This window comes from Bidens hawaiensis, unplaced genomic scaffold (genome assembly GCF_021521415.1).
Source record: "Bidens hawaiensis isolate Kalapana, Puna unplaced genomic scaffold, B.hawaiensis_p1.1 tig00019953_1, whole genome shotgun sequence".
Taxonomy (NCBI): Eukaryota; Viridiplantae; Streptophyta; class Magnoliopsida; order Asterales; family Asteraceae; genus Bidens; species Bidens hawaiensis.
In genome coordinates this window covers 65,284-90,944 of record NW_027493034.1, presented here as the reverse complement: position 1 = coordinate 90,944, position 25,661 = coordinate 65,284, and the positions used below count along the sequence as shown (strand labels likewise).

The 25,661-nt window shown below is 42.7% G+C and overlaps 1 pseudogene; it reads left to right on the top strand.

Moving 5' to 3' along the window:
• Positions 1–960: 960 nt before the first annotated feature.
• LOC143559618 ((-)-germacrene D synthase-like) overlaps positions 961–25,661 on the top strand; it is a 38,778-nt pseudogene continuing 14,077 nt past the window's right edge.

Below are 25,661 nucleotides of genomic sequence, written 5' to 3'. Positions count from 1 at the left end.
TCACGTAAAGACAACTCTTCTCGTCACAAACGTAAATCCAAGGTGTTTGTTTTTATGTAACATTGTAGCTTTTGCGTTTGTTTTTAAGAGTCATGTAAAACAAGATGTTGAATCTTACACACACACATAAAATAGCCATGACCATCTTTTTGTTGAAATCAGTCAAGATTGCTCACTCACATATAGAGAAACGGTCTTAGTCACAACACCATTGGTTATGTCGTTTACCGACTATGAGCGGATTGGTTTTGTCCATTATGGGTTAATCACAATTGTAAAAAAAAAAACAAACAAACTTTGAGATAACCATAAAAATAGTATAATGGCAAATTATTTGTGAATTATTATGAACTGTTTGATAATAAACCGTATCTTTGAACCTAAAATATATCAAATTGCTATAACTTCTTTTCAACTATGCTACAATTTTTATGCCCAAATGTAGTCAACTTGTACCAAACACTTTTGACCCTTAAATCTGTAATATATTTGTTAAAAAAAATTAAACCAATTAATCAAGCTGTTAATTAGAAATTGTTAATAATATAATTTTAAGAAAATAATAATTGGTTTAATTGAGGTAATTAATAAATATCAAATAGTAATAAATGCATTAATTGTTATATTATTTAACATAAAAAATTATTAAATTAAATGAATGGTAATTAAAAAATTAATTAATTAGGTGAAATATGTATAAATGAAAATTGATTAGTTGGCATCCTATATGAATGACATATTTAAAAGTCATGTGAAACATGTGTTGCTTTAATATATTAGTTAGATTAATTGGTAATATCTTTTTATATATATAATTTTTATAATCCATCTGTTCAAGCATACAAAGAGTGACCTAGACGTCTTATCCCCTCTATATATACCCCTTTAAACTCTTCTTTACATTTACATTTCCATTGTATGCAACGTACTAGATATATATAATATATAACGCATATATATATGGCAGCAACACAAGAAAAGGTTATTCGACCCACATCCAATTTTCATCCAGGCCTATGGGGGGATACGTTTCTCATCTATCATGAGGTATGAACAAACACTTGTATATAATTCAATAACCAAGAGAACTTATCCTATCAATTTTTATAGTTATATAAATTAATAAGTGTTCAGATGTTGCATTAATACTGAATAAACATGCATTGCTTTCTTTGTCACGGAAAATAAAGAGTTGTTTGGTTCATTAAAAGACATCGATCTCATAATGGTTCATGAAACTTTGTACTGGGTAAGTTTTAGAAACACGTTAAATGATTCGGAGGCTACCTTTTAATTGGCCAAATCTCTTAATGATGCAACACAATATTGTCAAACAGCCCCTAAGTAAAAATACAAATGATATAACCAATAATTGCACTAGCTATTGTAGATCCAAACCGAAGTAGAACTTAAATTTAATGCATTTTGGAGGTTACGTAATCATCTCAAATGTCATCTTTCATGGAAAATATAATATTCTCCAAAGCTGTGATAGGGTTTGCAAGTCACGAATTAAGTTTTGTTAATATAATCAAAATTAAACTAAACGATTATACATTCATGTGTTAATGTAGCAAGAAGACCAGGCTGGGTTAGAACAAACAATCAATGGTTTAAAAGATGAAGTGAAGAAAGAAGTGCTTGTAGCTTTGAACGATCCATCACAACATGCACCATTGCTAAAACTGATTGATACGATTCAACGCCTTGGCATAGCTTACTTATTTGAAAAGGACATTGAGCAAGCATTGCAACATATTTATGATGTTTATGGTGATGACTGGAAGGGTCATAACACTTCTCTTTGGTTTCGGATTCTCCGACAACAAGGCTTTTATGTTTCCTGCGGTTTGTGCAATTAAAATCCATTTACTAGCCCTAATGCATGCATAAAAACGTAAAACATTAAAATCCGATAACCAAGTAATTAATGATTGTGAAGATCACACATAAATTAAAGATGAAATAAACTAACATCATATTTGCGGGGTTGGGTTTAATTTAAATATGTTCCGGTTAGTTTTTGATCGAGTGTGTGTAAACAAGTTTAGCTAAATGGGCTGGCTGAAGGTTGATCTAGTAGGCTCACATGTTAACCCATTTATTTATTTTTAATATGTTTTGATGTCTTAACTTTAAAAGGTCTAGCATATTTTGTTAAACTTTAATAAGAAATTTGCACCGTACGTACATATTTTTAATTTAAATTGGAGGGTTTGATCTACGCTGTTTCTCAAAATTTGTAGTTTATATAATAAATGAGAAAAATAAAACAAAAAAACGGGTTTAACAATCGTGTTCGTGTCAACTGACAAACAATCACCTGCTGAGTTAAAGTTCACGTCTTTGACACAATTTGAGGGTCATTTGACCCACCAACCAATAAACACGTACCACGTACGCATTGATCACCAGCTCTAATCTAATTATACATACATGAGAATCAATGCAGATGTTTTTAACAAGTATAAGGTGGACATCAATGGAAAGTTTGCAGAATCTATAATTGACGATGTGCAAGACACACTTGAGTTGTACGAGGCAGCGTATTTGAGGGTGCCAGGTGAAGTGGTACTCGAAGAAGCTCTCGCTTTCACAAAAACCCGCCTTGGTAACATTGCGAACCATCCGCAGTGTGATGCCATTCTTTCGAAACAAATAACGGAAGCACTCGAGAGGCCTATACGGAAGCGGGTGCCACGACTAGACGCATTAAGTTACATACCTATCTATGAACAAGACGTTTCTCATAATAAGTCTTTGCTAAAACATCTGGCCTCCATCTTTATTGATTTTAGTTAATTACACAATTGTACTGTTGTGCTTGTAGGTGGTGGAAAGGCTTTGATGTTCCAAATAACTTCCACTTTATGAGAGATCGATTGGTTGAAAGCTATTTTTGGATACTAGGTGTATACTTTGAGCCTCAATATTCTCGCGCTACACTTTTCTTAACCAAAGTGATTTCTTTGGCAACAATACTTGATGACACTTATGATGCTTTTGACGAGCTTCGTGTATTCACGGAAGCGGCGCTAAGGTATATCGATATACGCATATCTATATGATATATATATATGCATGTGTTGGCGGTTACAACCCAAATGCGACTTGAATATATATATTCATGTCGTGCTTGAAATTGTGTTGTTTCGAGTGAACCCATTTAATGTTCGCTTGTGATGAAACTTAACTTTTATTGACTTGGTAATAATTTAAACAATCAAATACTTCATCTCAAATGAAACATTTTTTTAGTTGGTGTCCTTTGATATATTGTTTTTAATCTCTCTCTCTCTCTATATATATATTACCAATTAACAAAATTGATTTTCAATATTTAGCTCGAAATTAAAGAAAACAAATGAAAATGATTGGATAATTGATAGTTAGAACTAATTAATTAATTAATTAAGCCAAGCTTTAAATTCACAGAAGACAAAGATTCAAAGTTTTTTTTTCCGGCCAATTTCAAATGGGTAACACTAGCAAGAAGCTAGACAAATTACAGCATACACCCAATTAAAACTTCAAATTTCCTCACGTAAATCTAAATACGAACATTTTTTTATAAACCATGCATCAAAAGTTTAATAAGATGATGCATTACTAAACTAGTTTAACCAGGCCGTGTTTGGATTAACGTATTTGATAAGGCAGGTTGCATTAACAGACTCAAAACTTATTTGTTATCATGTTGCGTTTTGGGTTATACATGAACGTATTAATTAAAACATGCACAAAAGATTTTAGATGAACTTAATTATATATACGTTTATTGTACGTACAGATGGTCAATTACTTGCATGGATGGTCTTCCAGATTACATGAAACTATTATACAAAAACCTCTTAGATGTTTATGAAGAAATGGAGGAAATCATGGCGAAAGAAGGAAAAGCCCATTATGTTAACTATGCCAAAGAGGCGGTTAGACTTTCATATATAATAATTATGACCATGTAGCATATATAGTACATACTGACCGACTTAAATAAAAGTTACTAATATTACATTAATTTGCCACATATATACAGATGAAAGAGCTGATTAGACATTACATGACAGAGGCTACATAGAGAAATGAGGGGTATATACCAACACTGGAGGAACATAAATCAGTTTCCTTCATGACTTGTGGCTTCAAAATGCTTACAGTTGCAGGTTTTGTTGGCATGGGTGATATCATCACGGACGAGTCATTCGAGTGGGCTCTCGGTTATCCTCCACTTATTAAAGCTTCGAGCAAAATTTGTAGGCTTATGGATGATATCGTTGGTCACAAGGTACGTATGTGCTTTTCACTAGATCGATTAACATGATGTATCGATTTGTTTGTAACTTTTACAAATAAGAAAGAATTGTAGGAAGAGCAAAACAGGGCGCATGTTGCATCTATTGTTGAAGCCTACATGAAACAACATGGTGTCAGTGAGGAGGAGTATGCCTATAATGCACTTAATCAACAAATAGAAGAAGCATGGAAAGAATTGAATCAAGAATCCCTTAAATGCATAAAGGTCTGAAGAGGTAGGTCCCAGCAGAGCCCAGTTGGTCCCGCAAGACTAACCTTGAACAGGGACGTCTGCGCAAAGGCCATCTGCTCCCGCAGGACCCACCATGCTCAGAGAACCTTACGCGCAGTACGCAAGCTGTACACGCAGGGAAAGCCTCCCAATGGTAAAGTACCCCGCCTGTTCCCGCAGTTGCGGATACAAGCCATCAGGGAAGGCTACCCGCAGACAGCAGGGCTACACGCACAAGACACTAGATACTTCAGTAGTCACATGAAGGAATGAGCAAGGAGGGAACAATCCCGCCTAAATGAGCCAGTCTGTATGATTCTGAAAGATCTTTTGTACTATACCTACCAAGGTATGGATAGGACAGACGATCTGACCAGAACAGCCCATGAGCCAATCACAGGGTGACAGCTCACCGACAACAGTGCGAGGAGGAGCACCCTCTAGTACTGTTTGTCACTATTAGCCGCTGCCTACTCACCAACCCTTACTGTAGGCATGCGCAGCCTACAGTTGGTGGAATAGTGTTACTGTTGGCCGTAACCTATTCACCAACCAGCATGGCCTGCGTACAATCCACAGTAGGTGGGACGTGCATAGTCTACAGTTGGTGGAATAGTGCAGCCGACTTTGTTACTGTTGGCCGTAACCTACCCACCAACCAGTATGGCCTGTGCATAGTCCACTGTTGGTAGAACAGGAATACTATTCAGCCGGCTGTACCTTCTAGGAAACCTACCTTCGGCTATAAATACTCCAACATCTTGGAATGGTAAGATCATCTGTTATCCAGTTATCTAGCAATCTCTTAATATACACTTATATTCAGAGCAACCTAGTCTGATTCTCACGCCGGAGGGTGGTCACAAGGAGGAACCCCCCCCTTCTCAGTGACGAGCTTACGGTGTTTGTTTTGCAGGTCTCCTGAAGAACAGCCTTCTCAGCTAGATCTCATCCGTGGGAAACATTACTTAACCCCCAGATTATCTATAATCTGTACCGGGTCACTTAGTGTTTCTTCATTGGCGCCATCCGTGCATAAAAGCTAGAACTATTTTAGTTTTTTCACAATTTCTGAAGAAATGGTTAACGTTACTCCGGTCCAAAGGCCTGTAACCGACCAAGAAACCCCGATAACAACCCCAGCAACGGGGGGGAACACCGGCGGTTATACAATCCTTACGAACACTACCCCGACTACCCAAGCCGGGGCAAGTGCAGTAAATATTCCACTGGGGTTCACCGATACCCAGCTGGAAAAACGAACGAGGGTCCCTCGCCAAACACTAGATCAAGTGAAGGCGTGGGCCGAAGCACGGCAAAGAGAATTCCAAGCCGAATTGGATGAACGCTTGCGTTCAGCTCAACAGGCCGACGAATTCGGCAGTACTCGCCAACACCTCAATATGAGCAGTGACTGCGAGTACTCAGACGACGAGTTGGAGTCCGATACCGACGCGAACCCTCGCCATAAGGCGAAAGGGAAGCGTAAGGAAACGGACTTCCAACCAAAAAGGAATTTTGGGGAAGCTTTTAAACCAATCGCGGAGAGAAACCCGCGTGACTTCTCCAAAACCTTTAGACCAACTGCTACAAATGCAGGAAAGTCAAAATTCGCAAGGGACATTGCGGAAGCAATCGCCCCGAGAAGTGCCAAACAAATGTCCAACATTGGCACTTATGATGGTCTATCCGACCCAGACGACCATTTGAACAGGTTCATTGCGGGGGCTACCGTCAGCAACTGGACGGAACCCACGTGGTGCTACATGTTCCAAATGACTCTGGTCGGAGCGGCCAGGGCATGGTTCGATCGTTTACCGATTCACCACATATATGACTGGGCGGACTTTCAGAACAAGTTCAGCCAGCACTTCAGCCAACAGAGGAAGTACACTGAAGAGCAGTGGACGATCCTCAACTGCGTGAGAGAGGAGGATGAATCTTTACTGGACTTCATCACTCGCTTCAACTCCAAAAAGCTTAGTCTCGGCAACATAAGTGAGGATCTGGTTCGCGCCGCCTTCATCCAAGGCGCCGAATACCCAGAACTTATCCGCACATTGACGGGTAAGGATGGCATGCCATCAACTTGGGATGCCATCATGACGGCGGCAAAGCGCTTTGCCGAGACGGAAAAGCAACTGGGAAGGGATCTTCCCCAGAGTACACACCTCTACACGCAGAGGACAAGAGAGAACAATGTCCGGATCGCCCGGCAGAACAAAAAGAGGAGGCTAGGTATTTGGCAGTCAAGGGTAAACTTTGACACCTCATCCAGCTCTCGCCCTCTTGTTGGCGGAAGGGATAACACACACCCTTCAAACCGAAAACACCGGTGGACGCCACTCACGAAGAGCGTCACGGAGATATTTGCCACGGAAAAATTGCCATGGCCAAAAGCCCCATTGATCCGGCAGAAACCTAATGCGGATCAAAGCAAATCCTGTGATTTCCACGGGACAAAGGGTCATGGTACTGAAGAGTGCACATCCTTGAAGGATATTATTGAGACATTTGTCAAGGATGGAAGACTTGCACATCTCGTGGCATCAATCAGGAAGGGAGGAAGGAATGACAACCAGTACAGAGGTAACGGACGGAAGCCCGTCGACATCAGCATCAACATGGTTCATGTTAAGGTCAGAGGAAGAAAAAGGCGAGTGATAGAACCATGCGCGTGGAAGGAAGCTGAGGTGCGCTTCCCGCGAGTGCCAGGAGGCCCCAGCAAAGAAGGCCCCGTCGTCATCAGAAGCCAGCTGGGGCATTACATCACTTCCCGCACTCTTGCTGACAACGGCGCTTCGTCGACAGTGATGTACAGGCAGTTCTTTGATAAGCTGGATGATGAAGATAAAGAACGCTTGGAAACGGTCTACGCTTCAATGGAAGGGTTTGACGGCAGTACAGAAACCCCTGGGTATCCTATCTTTCCCCGTTACTCTTACTGATGGGAATCATTCACGCACAGAAGACGTGGATTTTGTCGTGATGAAAAAGCCACACCACACGTACGACATCCTATTCGGAAGAGACGGGATGGCAAGATTCAATGCCGTGGTATCTTCAGTCCACGGCATGATGGGATGGCCAACAGCTGAGGGTGTAGCGATGATCTCTGGCATTCCCCAGGTATGCATTGCATCTGTCTCATCTAAACCCAAACCGAAAAAGGCTAAACCAACCATCACTGAACCGGAAAAATGGGCCTTCAATGGCAAATACCCCGACCAGGCCGTTACCATTGGACCAACAATCGTTGATCCCACCCGCACATTACTCAAACGCTTACTGCAGAAAAACGCTGACATCTTTGCGTGGGCACCAGCTGACATGACTGGTGTACCCCGAAGTAAGGCGGAGCATAAGCTCAAGTGCGATCCGGCTGTTACGCAAGTCGTACAAAAGCGCAGAGTAATGGGGCCTGAACAAACTAACGCGTGTAGAACCCAAGTCAAGGAACTCCTTGACGCAGGCATCGTACGCGTTAGTAGATATCAAACATGGGTTACAAATCCCGTAATGGTACCGAAGAATGACAAACAATGGCGCATGTGCATAGATTTCAAAGATTTGAACAAAGCATGCCCCAAAGATTGTTATCCGTTACCAGAAATTGATCTCAAGGTGGATTCGTTGGCACCATTTCGCCTTAAATGCTTCTTGGATGCGTATAAGGGGTACCACCAAATCCACATGGCCATAGATGACCAGGACAAAACCGCATTTCGGACGCCCGATGGTACATTTTGTTATAAAATGATGCCATTCGGACTTAAGAATGCAGGGTCCACGTACCAACGACTAATGGACAAAGAGTTTCATGCCCAAATTGGGAGAAACTTGGAAGTCTATATGGATGATTTGGTCATCAAAAGCCTCGAGCCAGAAGCGATGTTGAAAGACATTGAAGAAACTTTCAACACGCTCCGAAAAATAAACATGAAGCTCAACCCGAGCAAGTGTTCATTTGGGATGGAAGAAGGGAAGTTCTTGGGAGTCATTGTTACTAAAGATGGCTTCAGAGCGAACCCTGAAAAGGTCGAAGCCATTGTTAAAATGGAATCACCTACCACCATCAAACAGGCTCAGACACTGAATGGACGACTAGTCGCACTTAATCGCTTCTTGGCAAACCATGCGGATAAGTCGTTTCCTTTCGTGTCAACATTGAGAAACTGCTTGAAGAAAACGCACTTCCGCTGGACACCAGAAGCGGAAGCAGCTTTTCAGGAGATTCGGTCACGCTTGATCGAACTTCCAACACTTACAGCACCACAAGCAGGAGAGGAGTTAATCCTATACCTTTCCGCAACAGATAGAGCAACCGGGGCAGTCCTGCTAGTAGAACGAAAGGGCATCCAGATGCCAATCTATTATGTTAGCCGTGTACTAACAGACGTAGAAACCCGGTACTCTACCCTCGAAAAATTAGTCTTAGCACTTATACACGCTTCACGCAGGTTAAGACGATATTTCCAGGGTCACCCAATTACCATTCTCACCAACTTCAAACTCTCAAACGTTCTAGGCAAACCCGAATTATCGGGACGTCTAGCCAAATGGGCAATTGAATTGGGAGAATATGCAATTAAGTACAAGCCAAGACCAGCCATAAAAGGCCAGGTCCTGGCCGATTTTATTGCAGAAGTCCCCACTTCGCGGGAGAAAGAGTGCCAGGAGGAGGCTCAACCCTCCCCAGCACAGGACATCAATGATGTCTGGCGACTCTACACTGATGGAGCCGCCAGTAACGAGGGTTCAGGCGCAGGGTTAAAATTAACCAACCCAGCAGGCCAAGAATATACTTACGCTATTCGGTTGGATTTTCCAAGTACGAATAACGAAGCCGAATATGAAGCATTCTTGGCCGGTTTGAGAATTGCGCGTAAGATGGGAGTGAAAAACTTGGAAGCCCACGTGGATTCCATGCTGGTGGCCAACCAAATAAATGGGACGTACACGGCTGTGAACGACACAATGGCCCTGTACCTCGCCCAGGCAAAAACCCTCATGCGTGATTTTAATGATTGTAAAGTCATACACGTCAAGCGCAGCGAAAACAAATCTGCGGATGCGTTAAGCAAGCTTGCGTCACTAGCCTTCACCCATTTGGGAAAGGACATCCGCATTGAACTCCTCGAAGCACCATCAGTCCCGCACAAGGAAATTTGTGTCATCCAAACCGGTACAGAAACGTGGATGACACCGATAATAAATTACCTTGCAGCAGGAACACTACCGGAGTAAAAAACACAGGCAAGAAAACTACGCTGTAAAGCACTAAATTATCAACTTATCAATGACATCCTTTACAGACGTAACTTTCTTGGCCCACTCTTAAGATGCGTGGACAACCAAGATGCTGATTACCTCCTAAGGGAAGTACACAAAGGCATCTGTGGGGTACACGCAGGTCCCCGCGCTGTTGTAGCCAAGCTAAACAACGCGGGATACTTTTGGCCGGGGATGCATACGGATGCACTGGCATACATCAGAAAATGCAGGTCTTGCCAGCTTTACGCACCCAACACGCACCGCCCGAAGAATGAACTTGTTCCAGTCACTTCTTCATGGCCATTTCAGAAATGGGCCATCGATGTGACAGGCCCATTTCCCACGGCAGCAGGAAATGTTCAGTTCCTAGTGGTAGCCATCGACTACTTCACCAAGTGGATAGAAGCAAAACCTTTAGCCCAAACAACCGCAAAACATATCAAAAAATTTATTTGGGAATTTATTATTTGTCGTTTTGGACTTCCACAGAATTTGGTGAGCGATAACGGCACCAACTTTGCTGACAAGAAGCTACAACAGTGGCTAAAAGAACTTCAAATCACCCACACCTTTACCTCAGTGGCACACCCGCAAGGTAATGGTGAGGTGGAAAGAGCAAACAAGAGCATCGTCGATGGCATAAAGAAGAGACTCTTGAAACACAGATCCGGCTGGGTGGACGAGCTTCCGCACGTCCTTTGGGCAAACAGAACGCTGAAGAAGGCCAGTACGGGAGAAACCCCGTTCAGTCTCACTTATGGCACTGAAGCCATGGTCCCAGTCGAAATTGGTTTACCCTCACCAAGGGTCTTGATCCAGCCAGAAGACAATGATGCGGAAAGACGGTTAGAACTTATGCTAGCCGAGGAACGCAGAGACTTAGCCGCAGTGCGTGAAGAGAACTACAAACGACAAATGCAAAAGTACTACAACACGCGGGTAAAACTCTGCAACTTCAAGATAGGAGACTACATACTGCGTAACAACGAGGCTTCAAACCAAGAGCGCCCGGGAAAGCTTGCCCCGGTTTGGGAAGGGCCATACATTATCAAAGAAGTCCTGGGAAAGGGCGCATACCGGCTCGAAAGGCTCGATGGCACTCCCATCCCAAGAACATGGAATGGAGCTCAATTACGCAAATGTTATATGTAGATCAATTCCAAAACTTGTAAAGAAAAGGCCTAGAGCCACTTCTAATGGAAATGATTCTCCTTTCATAATGTGTTTACCTTTATCCTTATGAACTTCCCGCTAGTGCCGGTATTTACCGCATAAACGGGGAGAAGTAAGTCGTTACGTGTGTAAGGCGGCAAAACCCGCATAAACACAACGTTAAGGGAAACCTACACGCAGGTATGATGTAAGTAAAGTTTAGCCATCCTTGTAAGTGCAAGTGACGGTCCTACCCGCACAATCACGAACAAAGAAGCAAAACTTCAACCTATCATCTACCACGTTCAAAGGTTATCCTAAAAAAAAAAAAAAAAAAAAAAAAAAAAAAATGAGGAAAACCTACACGCAGGTCAGATATGGGTAAAGTTTAGCCATCCTACTAAGTGCAAGTGACGGTCATACCCGCACAATCACGAAAGAGGAAGCAAAACTTCACACCTATTATCTACCACGTTCAAAGGTTAACTTATCCTCAAATAAGGTAAACCTACACGCAGGTCAGATGGTAAAGTTTAGCCATCCTACTACGTGCAAGTGACGGTCCTACCCGCACAATCACGGAAGAGGAAGCAAAACTTCACACCTATCTACCACGTTCAAAGGTTAACTTATTCTAAACACTTGGAAAATTGCTAATTTAAACTTAAGTATGTAAGTCATATAACGTTTATAAAGCAAGGAATCCAATGAATCAAGCGGTCTTAGCCGCGCAAAGATTTACATTTCATAAATATTCGTTACAAGAATGGCCGGGTAACTACCTGCCTACAAGAAAGTAAATCTATACAAACTAAATCTATCCTAGTAGCGGTAAGGGATCTTCAGGATCAGGCTTCAGGGCCACTTCCACTTGGACCAGCGCCGTCAGTAGAGCGTGGCTGTTCAAGATAAGCCTTAAGGATAGGTAGCCCGTCATCAGCAGCAGCAATTTCATTCACCTTCTCCACCACCGGATGCGGGAAGGCGGCGTATTGATTTACTGCTTGGTCATATATGGATTCAGTATCTACATTGTACAAAGGGAAGTTGGATGGCGGGACGCCTTTCTCAACAAACCTTAGACCAAGCAGGAAGCCGACCCGTTCCCCATCCTCGTGAGAAGCGTTGAGGGCTGCGCTCATTGCATCGTCGTAAGACGTCTCTGAAAAGACCCGATGCACAACCTGCATAAGAAAATATACAAGTGTCAACACCCTATCTACAAAGAAAAGCGTGAAGACATGAAAGACTTACCTGAGACAACGCTTCTCGAAGAAGCCATTCCTTGGCAACCAGAGCTTCTTTAAGGGCGGCTTGAGCTTGGGTGCAGGCGCGTTCGGCTTCGCTTTTGTTAAGGTTGGCAAGTAGCACTTCCTTTGCGGCAGCCTCTTCGACGCCCTTAAGCTTCCGCTCTGTATGGTCAAGCACGCCCCTCTGGTCCAAGATCTCCTGGAGCTTTTTGGCATCTTCCATCGCCAAGGCATCATGAGCGCGTTGGAGAGCCTCTAATTTGGCCTTGAGCTCCTCGTTCTCCACGCGTAAAGGCTCAGCAACGGCTTCAGCCTTGGTGGCCCTCTCGGTCGCGTTCCTCGCAGTCTCCTTAGCTAGCCGAAGCTGTTCGTTAACAGCTTGGGCAGCCTTGGAGCGGGCCTCGAGTCGCGCTTGAACCTCAACCTCGAGGGCCTTGAAGGCCTTCTCCTTCTCCGTAGCAGCTGCGGACAGCTTTTGGTTCTCCTCCCGAAGAGCCCGCGCTTGGGATACTTCCTTGGCATGAGCTGCTTTCAACTTGTCATTTTCACGACAAAGCAGCTCGACGCGCGGCTGCATCCGGGCTTGGAGAACTCGAAGCTCGTTGGTTAGCCTACCCTCCTGGTAGCTAGCCATGGCTTCCCCCAACGCACCATGGGGAGCAGCGTGGCGAGCCCATTCCACGCACTCCACAGGGGTGCGAAGGGTTGTTCCTCGGCGTATGTTCCATCGAGGAACATACACTTCATTGGAATCCGAAACTGCAGAAAACAAAAAGCAGTTAGGAAAAGATGATAAAATATATAAGTAAAAAAGGGCCAAAGGAACCCTATGCACCTGTAGGGTCAATTACAGGCCGATAGCCGCCGAACCCATCACCTGAACCCAATGGAAATCCATCCAAGAGGTCAGGCAGATGGGAAGGTGGCGGAAAGATGCGAGAAGCCCCACGCGTACCTGAAGGACCGGCCGTCGTTGCCGATGACGGGGGCATGGTAACAGCCGCCGTAGTCGCCGCCGCGGTCGCTGCCGCAGAATCCGCGGCAAAAGTAACCGCCGGCTCTGTGAAGGATGCTGTAAAAATTGCACTCACAGCCGGCGGTGACGTCATCTCGGCTGGAACAGTCGGCTCAGAATGAGCAACTGAACCAGCGGAAGCAGGCGCTGGCGCCTGGGTCGACGCCTCAAGTAGGCTGACCAAGCCTACCGTCATTGGCGGAGAGGTTGTACTCGGCCCCTCACCCTGGAATGCGCCAACATCCACACCTGCGTAAAGAAGAAAAGTGTTAAAAAGACTTGAAGATTAAACTACGAAGATAAAAGCTAAGAGAGTTGTACTTACAGGGTTTCTTCAGCTTGAACGTACGGACGGGCGGGGAAGAACCCGATGGAGCCGGTCTCTTGATGCCGGTCACCGTCGTCGTCATTGGTTCTCCAGAGGTAACAGTCGTAGCCTCCGGAACAGTGGTCTTCTCACCACCGGGCTTCCCCCCCGCCTCTTCACTATCTGACTCAGTGTCAGATAGGAGCACTGGATCGGCTGTGGAGGCCGCCTTCTCCTTCCCTTTCCCGCCGGCAGCCCGCTTCTTCCGCACTAACGAAGGACCATCTGCGGATTCCTCAGAAGAAGACAGGGTGTAAGGAATTCCAGCAGCGGGTACAGCACTGAGGGGTGGAGGAGAGAATAACGCCTTACCTGGCCGCCGGTGGCTCAGGATCTCGTGGCCCAGCGGATAAACCTCCACAAACCGATCCGCTGTTTGCTCCAGGATGGGCAACTCGTTCTCATCAAGAGCACGAGTACCCATCCGCACAGGATCGTCAGCTTCCCGCGGGTACAGGAGCGACTCCAAATTGTTCCCCTCTGAAAGAAAAGAAACAGTTAGAAGACAAACTCATATCAGCAAGAAAGACAAGACATACCATAAGGAGTAGAGTTCAAACCGTATTCGGGAAGGATGGGAACCTGAGACGCCTCCTTCCACACCCGGCTCATCCCCAGCATCACCATCCCGGACTCCGCAAACCGGTAAACCGGAGATTGGACCAGGGATATCTTCGAGAACCATTCCGCCTCCTGGTAGTTGGGGGCGTGAAGGCTCGGAATTGCTTGGCCATTTTTAAACTTCATGGCAAGGGGGACGGCGCGGGCGGATATGTAGAAGAACTCCCGCTTCCACGATCGGAGACTGCGCTCGGTCGCACAAATCTTTAAACCCTTGATACGGTGTAACGATTCCGGCAAATCCAGGTATACCCTAGCCGGAATATACTATTTACGTGTTATTTAATATTGATTATATGAGTTATAGCACATTGACACGAATATATATGGTTCACAGTATGAATCATACTCAATTATATAGTGAATCGTATTGGGATTACAATCAATCATTGATCGGTTATTGAAACCCGAACGAATCGGGAATTACATTATAGACGAAGTATATAATGTTTAGTGATATTTACGAGGTATTAATGCTTCGGGATAAGTAAATTATAGCACAGAAAAAGGATTTCGATTTAATGGTATATCGGTACGCTAAACGAAACCTTTAACACCAAACCAAGCAAGAGACGATCAATCAAGCCGAAAAAGATGCGTAATTATTAATAATATGATGTTTTAATGTCATGGTTTAAGTTTTTAAAGTTTTTAAGTCGGTTTTATGTAAATTTTTATTTTGACCCGAAAAACGACCATTTTAATTTCGTTTCAAGCCGAAATACGAGTTTAAACGAGAAACGAACTGAGCCAGATTATCCACAACATTATCCGGATTGCGTAATCCGAATATGTGGCTTAGAATTGATGTGTGGGGCCCACCCCCATCCACCCTTGGGACCGATCGGCCCTTATTATTATTATTATCATTCATTTCTTTTTTTTTTAACACATTTCAACAATAAACACTCTCAAATCTCTCAAATCCTTTCAACATTCATTCAAAACCCTTGATCCAAACCAAGATTTTGAAGGTATAAGCATGTTATATTGCATAATCTTTGATGTTATTTACTTAGTTTGAGTTATTTTTGCAAGAACAAAAGGGTTCCAAGTGACATATGGGTGAAAACCCGAGATGGAACCGGTTCTTGTGTGATCAAAGGATGTATACAAGTTATACAAAGGATCTTGATCCAAGTAATTAGTTAAAAGTGTTTAGAATAGATTTTTACGGTTAGAATCTTTGTTTTTACATAAAAACCGACACTATGAAAGAAATGGTTTGATTGTTGGTATAGTTTGCTTGGTATTGTGTTATTGTGCTTGTAAGTGTTGTATCTAGCGGCTAGCAAAGGCTAGAAACCGAGATCCTTGCGATCAAAAGCTAGAAAACACAAAAGAGTTCGGTTTTCGTGTGTATGAGAAATTTGGACAGATTTTCGTGTGCTTAGAGTCGGGTCACGAAATTTCACAGAGATGATCTACACATGAAAATATGAGATCTGTGAATTTTTGGTAATTTTTGGATAAAATATGAATATTTGGTGAATTTAATGCTCGGTTTTGGCCAAAAATAGTGAAAAATAGCAAAACATGATGAAAAATTCTGGAAAATTTAAGATAAGCTTTTTATCACATATAAAAGTCACCCACAAAATTTGAGCTCAGTTGGAAAAGTCTAAGTAGGCTTTTCGGTGAAACGAGTTCTAGGGCTTTCTAGCTCGGTTTTGGGTGAAAAGGGCTTGAAAAATGAGTTTTAAAATCTGGAAAAAATTCCAGAAAGTTATGAGGATGACAAGGATCATCCCAGAAAAATTTGGTATTTTTCTAAAGTGTTTTGGTATTTTTGACATATTTAGTATTTTAATAAGATTTGAAAATAGATAAATATATGTAAGTTTACGAAAATAAATCTGGAAAAATTCCAGAAAGTTATGAGGATGACAAGGATCATCCCAGAAAAATTTGGTATTTTTCTAAAGTGTTTTGGTATTTTTGACATATTTAGTATTTTAATAAGATTTGAAAATAGATAAATATATGTAAATTTACGAAAATAAATCTGGAAAAATTCCAGAAAGTTATGAGGATGACAAGGATCATCCCAGAAAAATTTGGTATTTTTCTAAAGTGTTTTGGTATTTTTGACATATTTAGTATTTTAATGAGATTTAAAAATAGGTAAATAAATGCAAATATAGGAAAATAAATCTGGAAAATTTTATAAAATGTTCTTTCTGTCAAAATAAGTTTTGAGCAAAATTTCAAGACCCGAGACTAAACGGGTAATTATTTGTGCTAAAATGAACATAAAAACAATTAGTTAAAGCTTAAAACGTGTAAACCGGCAAAGTTCGCATAAGCGAGCTGACTGGTACACGAAAAACTTTAAAATAGACCATTTTCATAAATCTAAGTAAATTAAGTAAAAATAAATCATCCGAAAATAATTCGGATGATTTGGGTAATTGTACCCGATGTTACCGTTTCCGACACCGAAATACCGGAAACGGGCCCCGCGGCCAAACGGGGTGTCAAACCGAGCTATAATTTCATCACTTTAACTAAATTGACTGTCAAACTCTAAGCAATGTCACAATCTGAGTCCTTAGAAGTGTCACGGGGTTAACATTGTCCCCGAATCGAGTACAGTACTGGGTTAACAGTGTTCCCAGATGTACCGATTTATACATATTTAAGTTATGGGAATTGTATAGTAACGGCTAGATATTATATTACAGATCCAGGCACGTAGCTGTTCCTTAAATTACTCACCAACTCACAACAAGGTGAGTTTTCACGAGCCCCTTTTAATGAATTGTCTTAATTATATTTTCCCGGGGCGGAAAACATGTCTTATTTAAAGTATTTAAGTACATACCGATCGTATGGAAATACTTGTACATTTATATATATATGGGCTGATGCATAGAATATATAAAATGTTTATAATGTATTATTGTTCTGGGGTAACATAGTTCCCAGGGGTTATTGTTGTTCTGGGGTAACATAGTTCCCAGGGGTTATTATTGTTCTGGGGTAACATAGTTCCCAGGGGTTATTATTGTTCTGGGGTAACATAGTTCCCAGGGGTTATTATTATTCTGGGGTAACATAGTTCCCAGGGGTTATTATTGTTCTGGGGTAACATAGTTCCCAGGGGTTATTATTATTCTGGGGTAACATAGTTCCCAGGGGTTATTATTATTCTGGGGTAACATAGTTCCCAGGGGTTATTGTTGTTCTGGGGTAACATAGTTCCCAGGGGTTGTTATTGTTCTGGGGTAACATAGTTCCCAGGGGTATTTATTGTTCTGGGGTAACATAGTTCCCAGAAAGATATGGGAAATGTTCTGGGGTAACAAAGTTCCCAGCATGATTATATTGTTAATAAATGATTATTAAAATGATTTGTCAGTGTTTATTTAAATTAGTGAAACTCACCAACTATTCGTAGTTGACCCGTTTTCTTTACATGTTTTCTAGGTATGCCCAAGTTGGATTGATTGATGTTTGCTTAACTATCTGTGCTACCTGTTGGAAGCTTGCTGCTCTTTGTTTTGTAATGAATTTATTAATGTCTTATCGGTAAAATATGTGTGTAACACCTAGACAGTAATGAAACTCGCAACGATGTAATATGTTATAAATTAATGTAGTGGTATTTTCTTTATAAGCAATGCTGTTGATATCAGATGTGTCTGTTGCATCCCGTGTACGTTTCCGCTGCGGTTACGGGGTGTTACAGAACTTGGTATCAGAGCCATTGGTTATAAAGAATTAGGATGTCTGAAAAAGATACCTAAAATATAACCAGTAGCTCAAGTATTATAGGATCTGAATATCAACTAATAATATATTGTGACGAGATCGGGATGAACTTGGATGGACAAGTGGGTTATTATGGTCCGGAACATAATAACAGACTTGTCTGCACGAGGAAATTCAGGGGAAGTCACGGGGGACTTAAATAGGTAAAATTGGCAACATATGTGTAAATATATGATAATATTATTATGTGGTAAAGTTGTATAAATAAGTATGTGTTAATTTAATTATGAATTACACTACGAAAAGGACTATATGTTTGTTAACTTGTGTGCAGGTATAATGGCAAGAACACCTAGTGTGTCGACGGAAGAGGACCCGGAAGAGGCTAGTTCCGGGGCCTCTGGAAGCCCAAGTGTAGCACCCAGCTCCGAGCCTTCGGAGGCTAGTCATAGTACTTCTAGACAGACCACCCCAGCTAGGAGTGCTAGTGTACCCTCCCCTGCTAGGGTTACCAGGTCTCCTACCCCGCCCGCACCACAGACCACCCCGATTCCCCTCAGGCGCGGTCCTCGCCTCACGGCGCGGATCAGTGCCCCGTATGTTCCGCCCACTGCTACCCCACCCAGATCCACATACCACCAGGGCGAGTCTTCCCGCCCCCAACCCGAGCCTGCAACCCTACCTGTGTGGGGTCTGCCAAGGCAGGAGCGGGACTTGGCGGCTTGGCTACGTGTTCTCACCGAGCAGGTGAACGAGCACTCTGCCGCCCTGGTCGTGGGGGTACAGAGGCGGGCGTACCTCGGGGACAGCATACTGGACCACCAGTATGCTATTAACCAGTTAAAAAGGGAGTGCTCATACTCCCACTGGTTGATCGAGCAGATGGAAACCCGATTGCGGGTTATGATGGCGGTGCTGGTGGTGCTGGTGGCGGTGTTGGTGGGGTTGGTTTACCACCATGTGTAGACGTGTTGGATGGTAGAATTTTGAACCGCTTTTTGATACTCCGTGTAAGTAGTTAGTGGTGATACTAACACGGAGTGAATCTTGTTTAGTTATAGTACAACCACTGGCCCATAGGGGGTCTCTTGTAGGGCATATCATTATCGATACTTTTGGGTATCATCCAAGCACTGACCCATTGCGGGTTATGTCGAGGATGATACCAACATAGGCCCTTTGTATTAAATCTTAGTTGTGTAATGTTGACTGAAAGTATGTAAATTGATGTTTGTGTAATATGAATCAATGTTTATTAATGAATGAAGTATGTATTGTGTTTTATATTTTGAGATGGTATTGATTATATATATTTCTTTTATGATTGTGTAGAATGGCACCGAAACGATCAACGAAAGTATCGGAAGTAGATGTGAGCCGTTTGATTGCTCAACAGTTGGAGGCGGCGATACCGGATATAGTATCGCGCATCGCCGCCAGTATTAATAACTCGACCAATCCAACCCCTCCGAGCAATCAAACGCCCATAAATAATGATGGGGAACAAAACGCTAATCCTCCAAGGAATGACAACACTATGCCGAGTACTGACGCACCGCCTACGGTGGTCGCTACCGACAGTAATGGCCCAATCCCTACTGTAGAGACCAACCGCACTGGACCATCCAGGGGTTGTTCAATCAAGGACTTTATGTTATGCAAGCCTTTAGAATTTAACGGGTCGGAAGGACCGAATGGGTTAGTGAAATGGTTAGAGAAAATAGAATCAGTGGTAAATATCAGCAACTGTCCCGAGGATTGTGTCGTTAAGTACGCCACCTGTACGTTCACAGACCATGCCTTGACATGGTGGAACACCATAGTACAGACTCGAGGTCAGGCGGCGACAAACCGCATGACCTGGGCAGAGCTTAAGGATCTTGTTTTGAAACATTTCTGCCCAAAGAATGAATTGCAGAAACTGGAACATGAGTTGTGGAACCTAGAGATGCATGGGGCGGACCACTTGGGATATACCAACCGGTTTAATGAACTGTCACGATTAGTGCCGTGGTTGGTCACCCCAGAGTCAAAGAGGGTGGAACGTTATATTTGGGGACTTACTCCAGTAGTGAGGAGTATAGTTAACGCGGGAGGGCACCAGACGTATGAGGGTGCAGTGACACAGGCTGGTATTGTCACGTATGATTTCTTGAGGAGCGGATCGATAAAGGCGACGGGAGAGTCGGCTGGGGGAAAGCGAGGTACGTATGACAATAGGATCCGAGAGAAGCAGCAAAACAAACGAGCTAGGCCCGCTGCCCAGAGCTATGCCATGACTAGTTCGGGCGGAAGGCAAGAACCGCAGAGGGGAACGTTTCCTAAATGCGGGAAATGTGGTTACCACCATAGTGGCGTGTGCAAGGAGGTGGTGTGCCACCGGTGTGGCAGGGTTGGACACTACGCACCAAATTGTAAGACAAATCTGAACAACCTGAACCGTCAACCACAACCTATTCGGGCGCAACCATTTAGAACTCAACCAGCCCGACAGCAGAACCCGCAAGGAAACCAGATGGTGACCACTAGCCGTGCTTGCTACGAATGCGGCAGCACGGATCACTTCAAAAGGAACTGCCCGAAACTGAATCAGGAAGGAAACGGGAGACAACTCGCGGGTCAGCCATCGGCGTCCAATCCGGCGCGAGGCCGGGCATTTGTGATGGGAGCGAACGAGGCGCGCCAGGACCCCAGCGTAGTGACAGGTACCTTCCTCGTCTCTGATCATTACGCTTCTGTATTATTTGATACAGGCGCCGATAGAAGTTTTGTCTCCGTTAGATTCCTTTCGATAGCAAACCTTCCTATTGGTGAAACCATAGAACCCTACACCGTAGAGGTTGCTAACGGTAAAACCATGATAGTTAATCGGATTGTTCGGAATTGCCCTTTTATTCTAAGCGAACAATCCTTCCTGATTGACTTGTTACCGGTAGAATTGGGTAGTTTTGACGTGATAGTGGGAATGGATTGGTTGGCTCGTAATAGGGTAGAAATAAACTGTGAAAAGAAAACAGTCAAGATCCGGGTGTCGGATGACGAGGAGGTATTAGTGCAGGGAGAAAAATCCGGCACCATGATACCATTTATATCCCACCTCAAGGTGTTGAAATATATACGTCAGGGATGTGTGGCGTATCTAGCGAGCCTGACGGCCGCTGATTCTGAGGAAAAACGGGTGGACGATATTCCCGTGGTACGCGAATTTCCACAAGTTTTTCCAGAGGAACTTCCTGGATTACCGCCAACCCGGCAAGTCGAATTCAGAATCGACTTATTACCTCAAGCCGGCCCTGTTGCTAAGGCCCCTTACAGACTTGCACCGTCCGAGATGCAAGAACTATCCAACCAGTTGCAGGAATTGTTGGATAAGGGGTTTATACGTCCCAGTTATTCCCCGTGGGGTGCACCTGTACTATTTGTGAAAAAGAAGGACGGAAGCCTTCGAATGTGCATTGACTACAGGGAATTGAACAAATTAACCATCAAAAATAGATATCCTCTTCCCCGAATCGATGATTTGTTCGACCAACTACAAGGTGCGAGCTATTTCTCAAAAATTGATCTTAGATCGGGATACCACCAAGTTAGAATTCAAGAGGAGGATATCCCAAAAACCGCGTTTCGGACTCGCTACGGCCACTACGAATTTTTAGTTATGCCTTTTGGGCTAACAAATGCGCCGGCGGTGTTCATGGATCTCATGAACCGAGTCTGTAAACCCTATCTTGACAAGTTCGTCATTGTATTTATTGACGATATTTTGATATACTCGAAGAGTAAAGAGGAGCACGAGCAACACTTAAAGTTAGTTTTAGAGCTCCTGGATCAGGAGAAGTTATATGCAAAATTCTCCAAGTGTAACTTCTGGTTACAAGAGGTGCAATTCCTCGGTCATGTTATAAACCACCAAAGAATACACGTTGATCCGAGTAAGGTTGAAGCTATTAAGAATTGGCAAGCGCCTAAATCTCCGAAAGAAATCCGCCAATTCTTAGGCTTAGCCGGATACTATCGTCGATTTATTGAGAATTTTTCCAGCATTGCCCAACCTTTAACCCTGCTGACCCAAAAGGATCGAAGGTATGATTGGGGTGAAGAGCAGGAAGCGGCGTTTCAAACGCTAAAGCAAAGATTGTGCCAAGCGCCAATCTTAAGTCTCCCCGACGGAGACGATGGATTTGTTGTATATTGTGACGCATCCCGTAGAGGGTTAGGATGCGTGTTAATGCAAAATAAAAAGGTCATAGCCTATGCGTCTCGACAGTTAAAAGTTCATGAGAAAAACTACACTACCCATGACTTGGAACTGGGAGCAGTCATCTTTGCACTTAAAATCTGGAGACACTATCTCTACGGTACAAAGTGCACCATATTCACTGATCATAAAAGTTTGCAACACATATTCGATCAGAAAGAACTGAATATGAGGCAACGAAGATGGGTCGAGTTGCTGAGTGACTATGACTGTGACATACGATATCACCCCGGCAAGGCTAACGTTGTAGCCGATGCCTTGAGTAGAAAGGATCGAGTCAAGCCACTACGTGTGCGAGCGTTGGGGATGATAGTTCAGTCAAACCTTTCAGATTTAATTCGAGTCGCTCAACTCGAGGCGTTGAAAGAGGGCCAATTGGATAAAGAAGGACTTTACGAGAATGAGAAGAATTTCGAACAGCGTGTGGACGAAATTCTTTATTTCAAAAATCGGATTTGGATCCCGACCCTCCATGACCTTCGTGATTTGATCATGGATGAAGCACATAAATCGAAATATTCCATACATCCGGGATCAGATAAAATGTACAAGGATGTGAGAGAATTTTACTGGTGGCCAGGTATGAAAAAGGATATAGCCACATACGTCGTCAAGTGTACGACGTGTGCGAGAGTTAAGGCGGAACACCAGAAACCCTCGGGAATGCTACATCAGCCGGAAATTCCCGAATGGAAGTGGGAGCAGATCACAATGGATTTTGTGACACATCTCCCCAAGACACCCCGAGGTCATGATGCGATTTGGGTAATCGTGGATCGGTTAACCAAATCGGCACATTTTATTCCAATTAGGAATACTTTTAACACTGAGAGACTTGCGCAAATTTATATAAATGAAATAGTGTCTCGTCATGGCATCCCCATCTCGATCATCTCCGATAGGGATAGCCATTTCACCTCCAAACTTTGGCAAGCTGTCCAAGAAGCATTGGGAACACGTATTGACCTAAGCACAGCCTACCACCCTCAGACCGATGGTCAGTCTGAGAGGACCATTCAAACTTTGGAGGATTTGCTTCGTGCCTGCGTACTGGACTTTAAGGGAAATTGGGACCAACATCTCCCACTCGTTGAATTTTCCTATAATAACAGTTATCACAGCAGTATAAAGGCAGCACCTTATGAAGCATTGTATGGGCGGAAGTGCCGATCACCACTTTGCTGGTCTGAAGTGGGAGACCCGCAGATCATTAGATCGGATCTGGTCCAGGAGACGACCAGCAAGATTCTTGAGATTAAGAACAACCTGAAAGCCGCGCGGGATCGGCAGAAGAGTTATGCTGATACCCGTCGAAAACCGTTGTCATTTGAGAAGGGTGAAAAGGTATACTTGAAAGTATCACCCTGGAAAGGAGTGGTCAGATTTGGAAAGGCGGGGAAGTTGGCCCCTAGATACATTGGACCATTCAACATTACTGCAAAGATCGGTCCGGTAGCTTACCGACTAGAACTGCCTGAGGAACTAAGTGCAGTTCATAACGTGTTTCATGTGTCGAATTTGAAAAGATGTCTGGCGGATGAGACATCGGTGTTACCCTTAGAGGGTGTTCAAATAAGTGATAGGCTCAACTTCGTAGAGGAGCCCATCGAAATAGTAGACGGTAAGATCAAGCAACTTAGACACAATAAGATCTCGTTGGTCAAAGTTAGATGGAATTCGCAACGAGGCCCAGAATTTACTTGGGAACGAAAGGATGAATTCCGGAAGAAATACCCCCACCTATTTCCTCAAAAGGAAGTAGTTGACGCATAAAATTTCGAGGACGAAATTTTTATAACGGGGGGAGAATGTAACGATTCCGGCAAATCCAGGTATACCCTAGCCGGAATATACTATTTACGTGTTATTTAATATTGATTATATGAGTTATAGCACATTGACACGAATATATATGGTTCACAGTATGAATCATACTCAATTATATAGTGAATCGTATTGGGATTACAATCAATCATTGATCGGTTATTGAAACCCGAACGAATCGGGAATTACATTATAGACGAAGTATATAATGTTTAGTGATATTTACGAGGTATTAATGCTTCGGGATAAGTAAATTATAGCACAGAAAAAGGATTTCGATTTAATGGTATATCGGTACGCTAAACGAAACCTTTAACACCAAACCAAGCAAGAGACGATCAATCAAGCCGAAAAAGATGCGTAATTATTAATAATATGATGTTTTAATGTCATGGTTTAAGTTTTTAAAGTTTTTAAGTCGGTTTTATGTAAATTTTTATTTTGACCCGAAAAACGACCATTTTAATTTCGTTTCAAGCCGAAATACGAGTTTAAACGAGAAACGAACTGAGCCAGATTATCCACAACATTATCCGGATTGCGTAATCCGAATATGTGGCTTAGAATTGATGTGTGGGGCCCACCCCCATCCACCCTTGGGACCGATCGGCCCTTATTATTATTATTATCATTCATTTCTTTTTTTTTTAACACATTTCAACAATAAACACTCTCAAATCTCTCAAATCCTTTCAACATTCATTCAAAACCCTTGATCCAAACCAAGATTTTGAAGGTATAAGCATGTTATATTGCATAATCTTTGATGTTATTTACTTAGTTTGAGTTATTTTTGCAAGAACAAAAGGGTTCCAAGTGACATATGGGTGAAAACCCGAGATGGAACCGGTTCTTGTGTGATCAAAGGATGTATACAAGTTATACAAAGGATCTTGATCCAAGTAATTAGTTAAAAGTGTTTAGAATAGATTTTTACGGTTAGAATCTTTGTTTTTACATAAAAACCGACACTATGAAAGAAATGGTTTGATTGTTGGTATAGTTTGCTTGGTATTGTGTTATTGTGCTTGTAAGTGTTGTATCTAGCGGCTAGCAAAGGCTAGAAACCGAGATCCTTGCGATCAAAAGCTAGAAAACACAAAAGAGTTCGGTTTTCGTGTGTATGAGAAATTTGGACAGATTTTCGTGTGCTTAGAGTCGGGTCACGAAATTTCACAGAGATGATCTACACATGAAAATATGAGATCTGTGAATTTTTGGTAATTTTTGGATAAAATATGAATATTTGGTGAATTTAATGCTCGGTTTTGGCCAAAAATAGTGAAAAATAGCAAAACATGATGAAAAATTCTGGAAAATTTAAGATAAGCTTTTTATCACATATAAAAGTCACCCACAAAATTTGAGCTCAGTTGGAAAAGTCTAAGTAGGCTTTTCGGTGAAACGAGTTCTAGGGCTTTCTAGCTCGGTTTTGGGTGAAAAGGGCTTGAAAAATGAGTTTTAAAATCTGGAAAAAATTCCAGAAAGTTATGAGGATGACAAGGATCATCCCAGAAAAATTTGGTATTTTTCTAAAGTGTTTTGGTATTTTTGACATATTTAGTATTTTAATAAGATTTGAAAATAGATAAATATATGTAAGTTTACGAAAATAAATCTGGAAAAATTCCAGAAAGTTATGAGGATGACAAGGATCATCC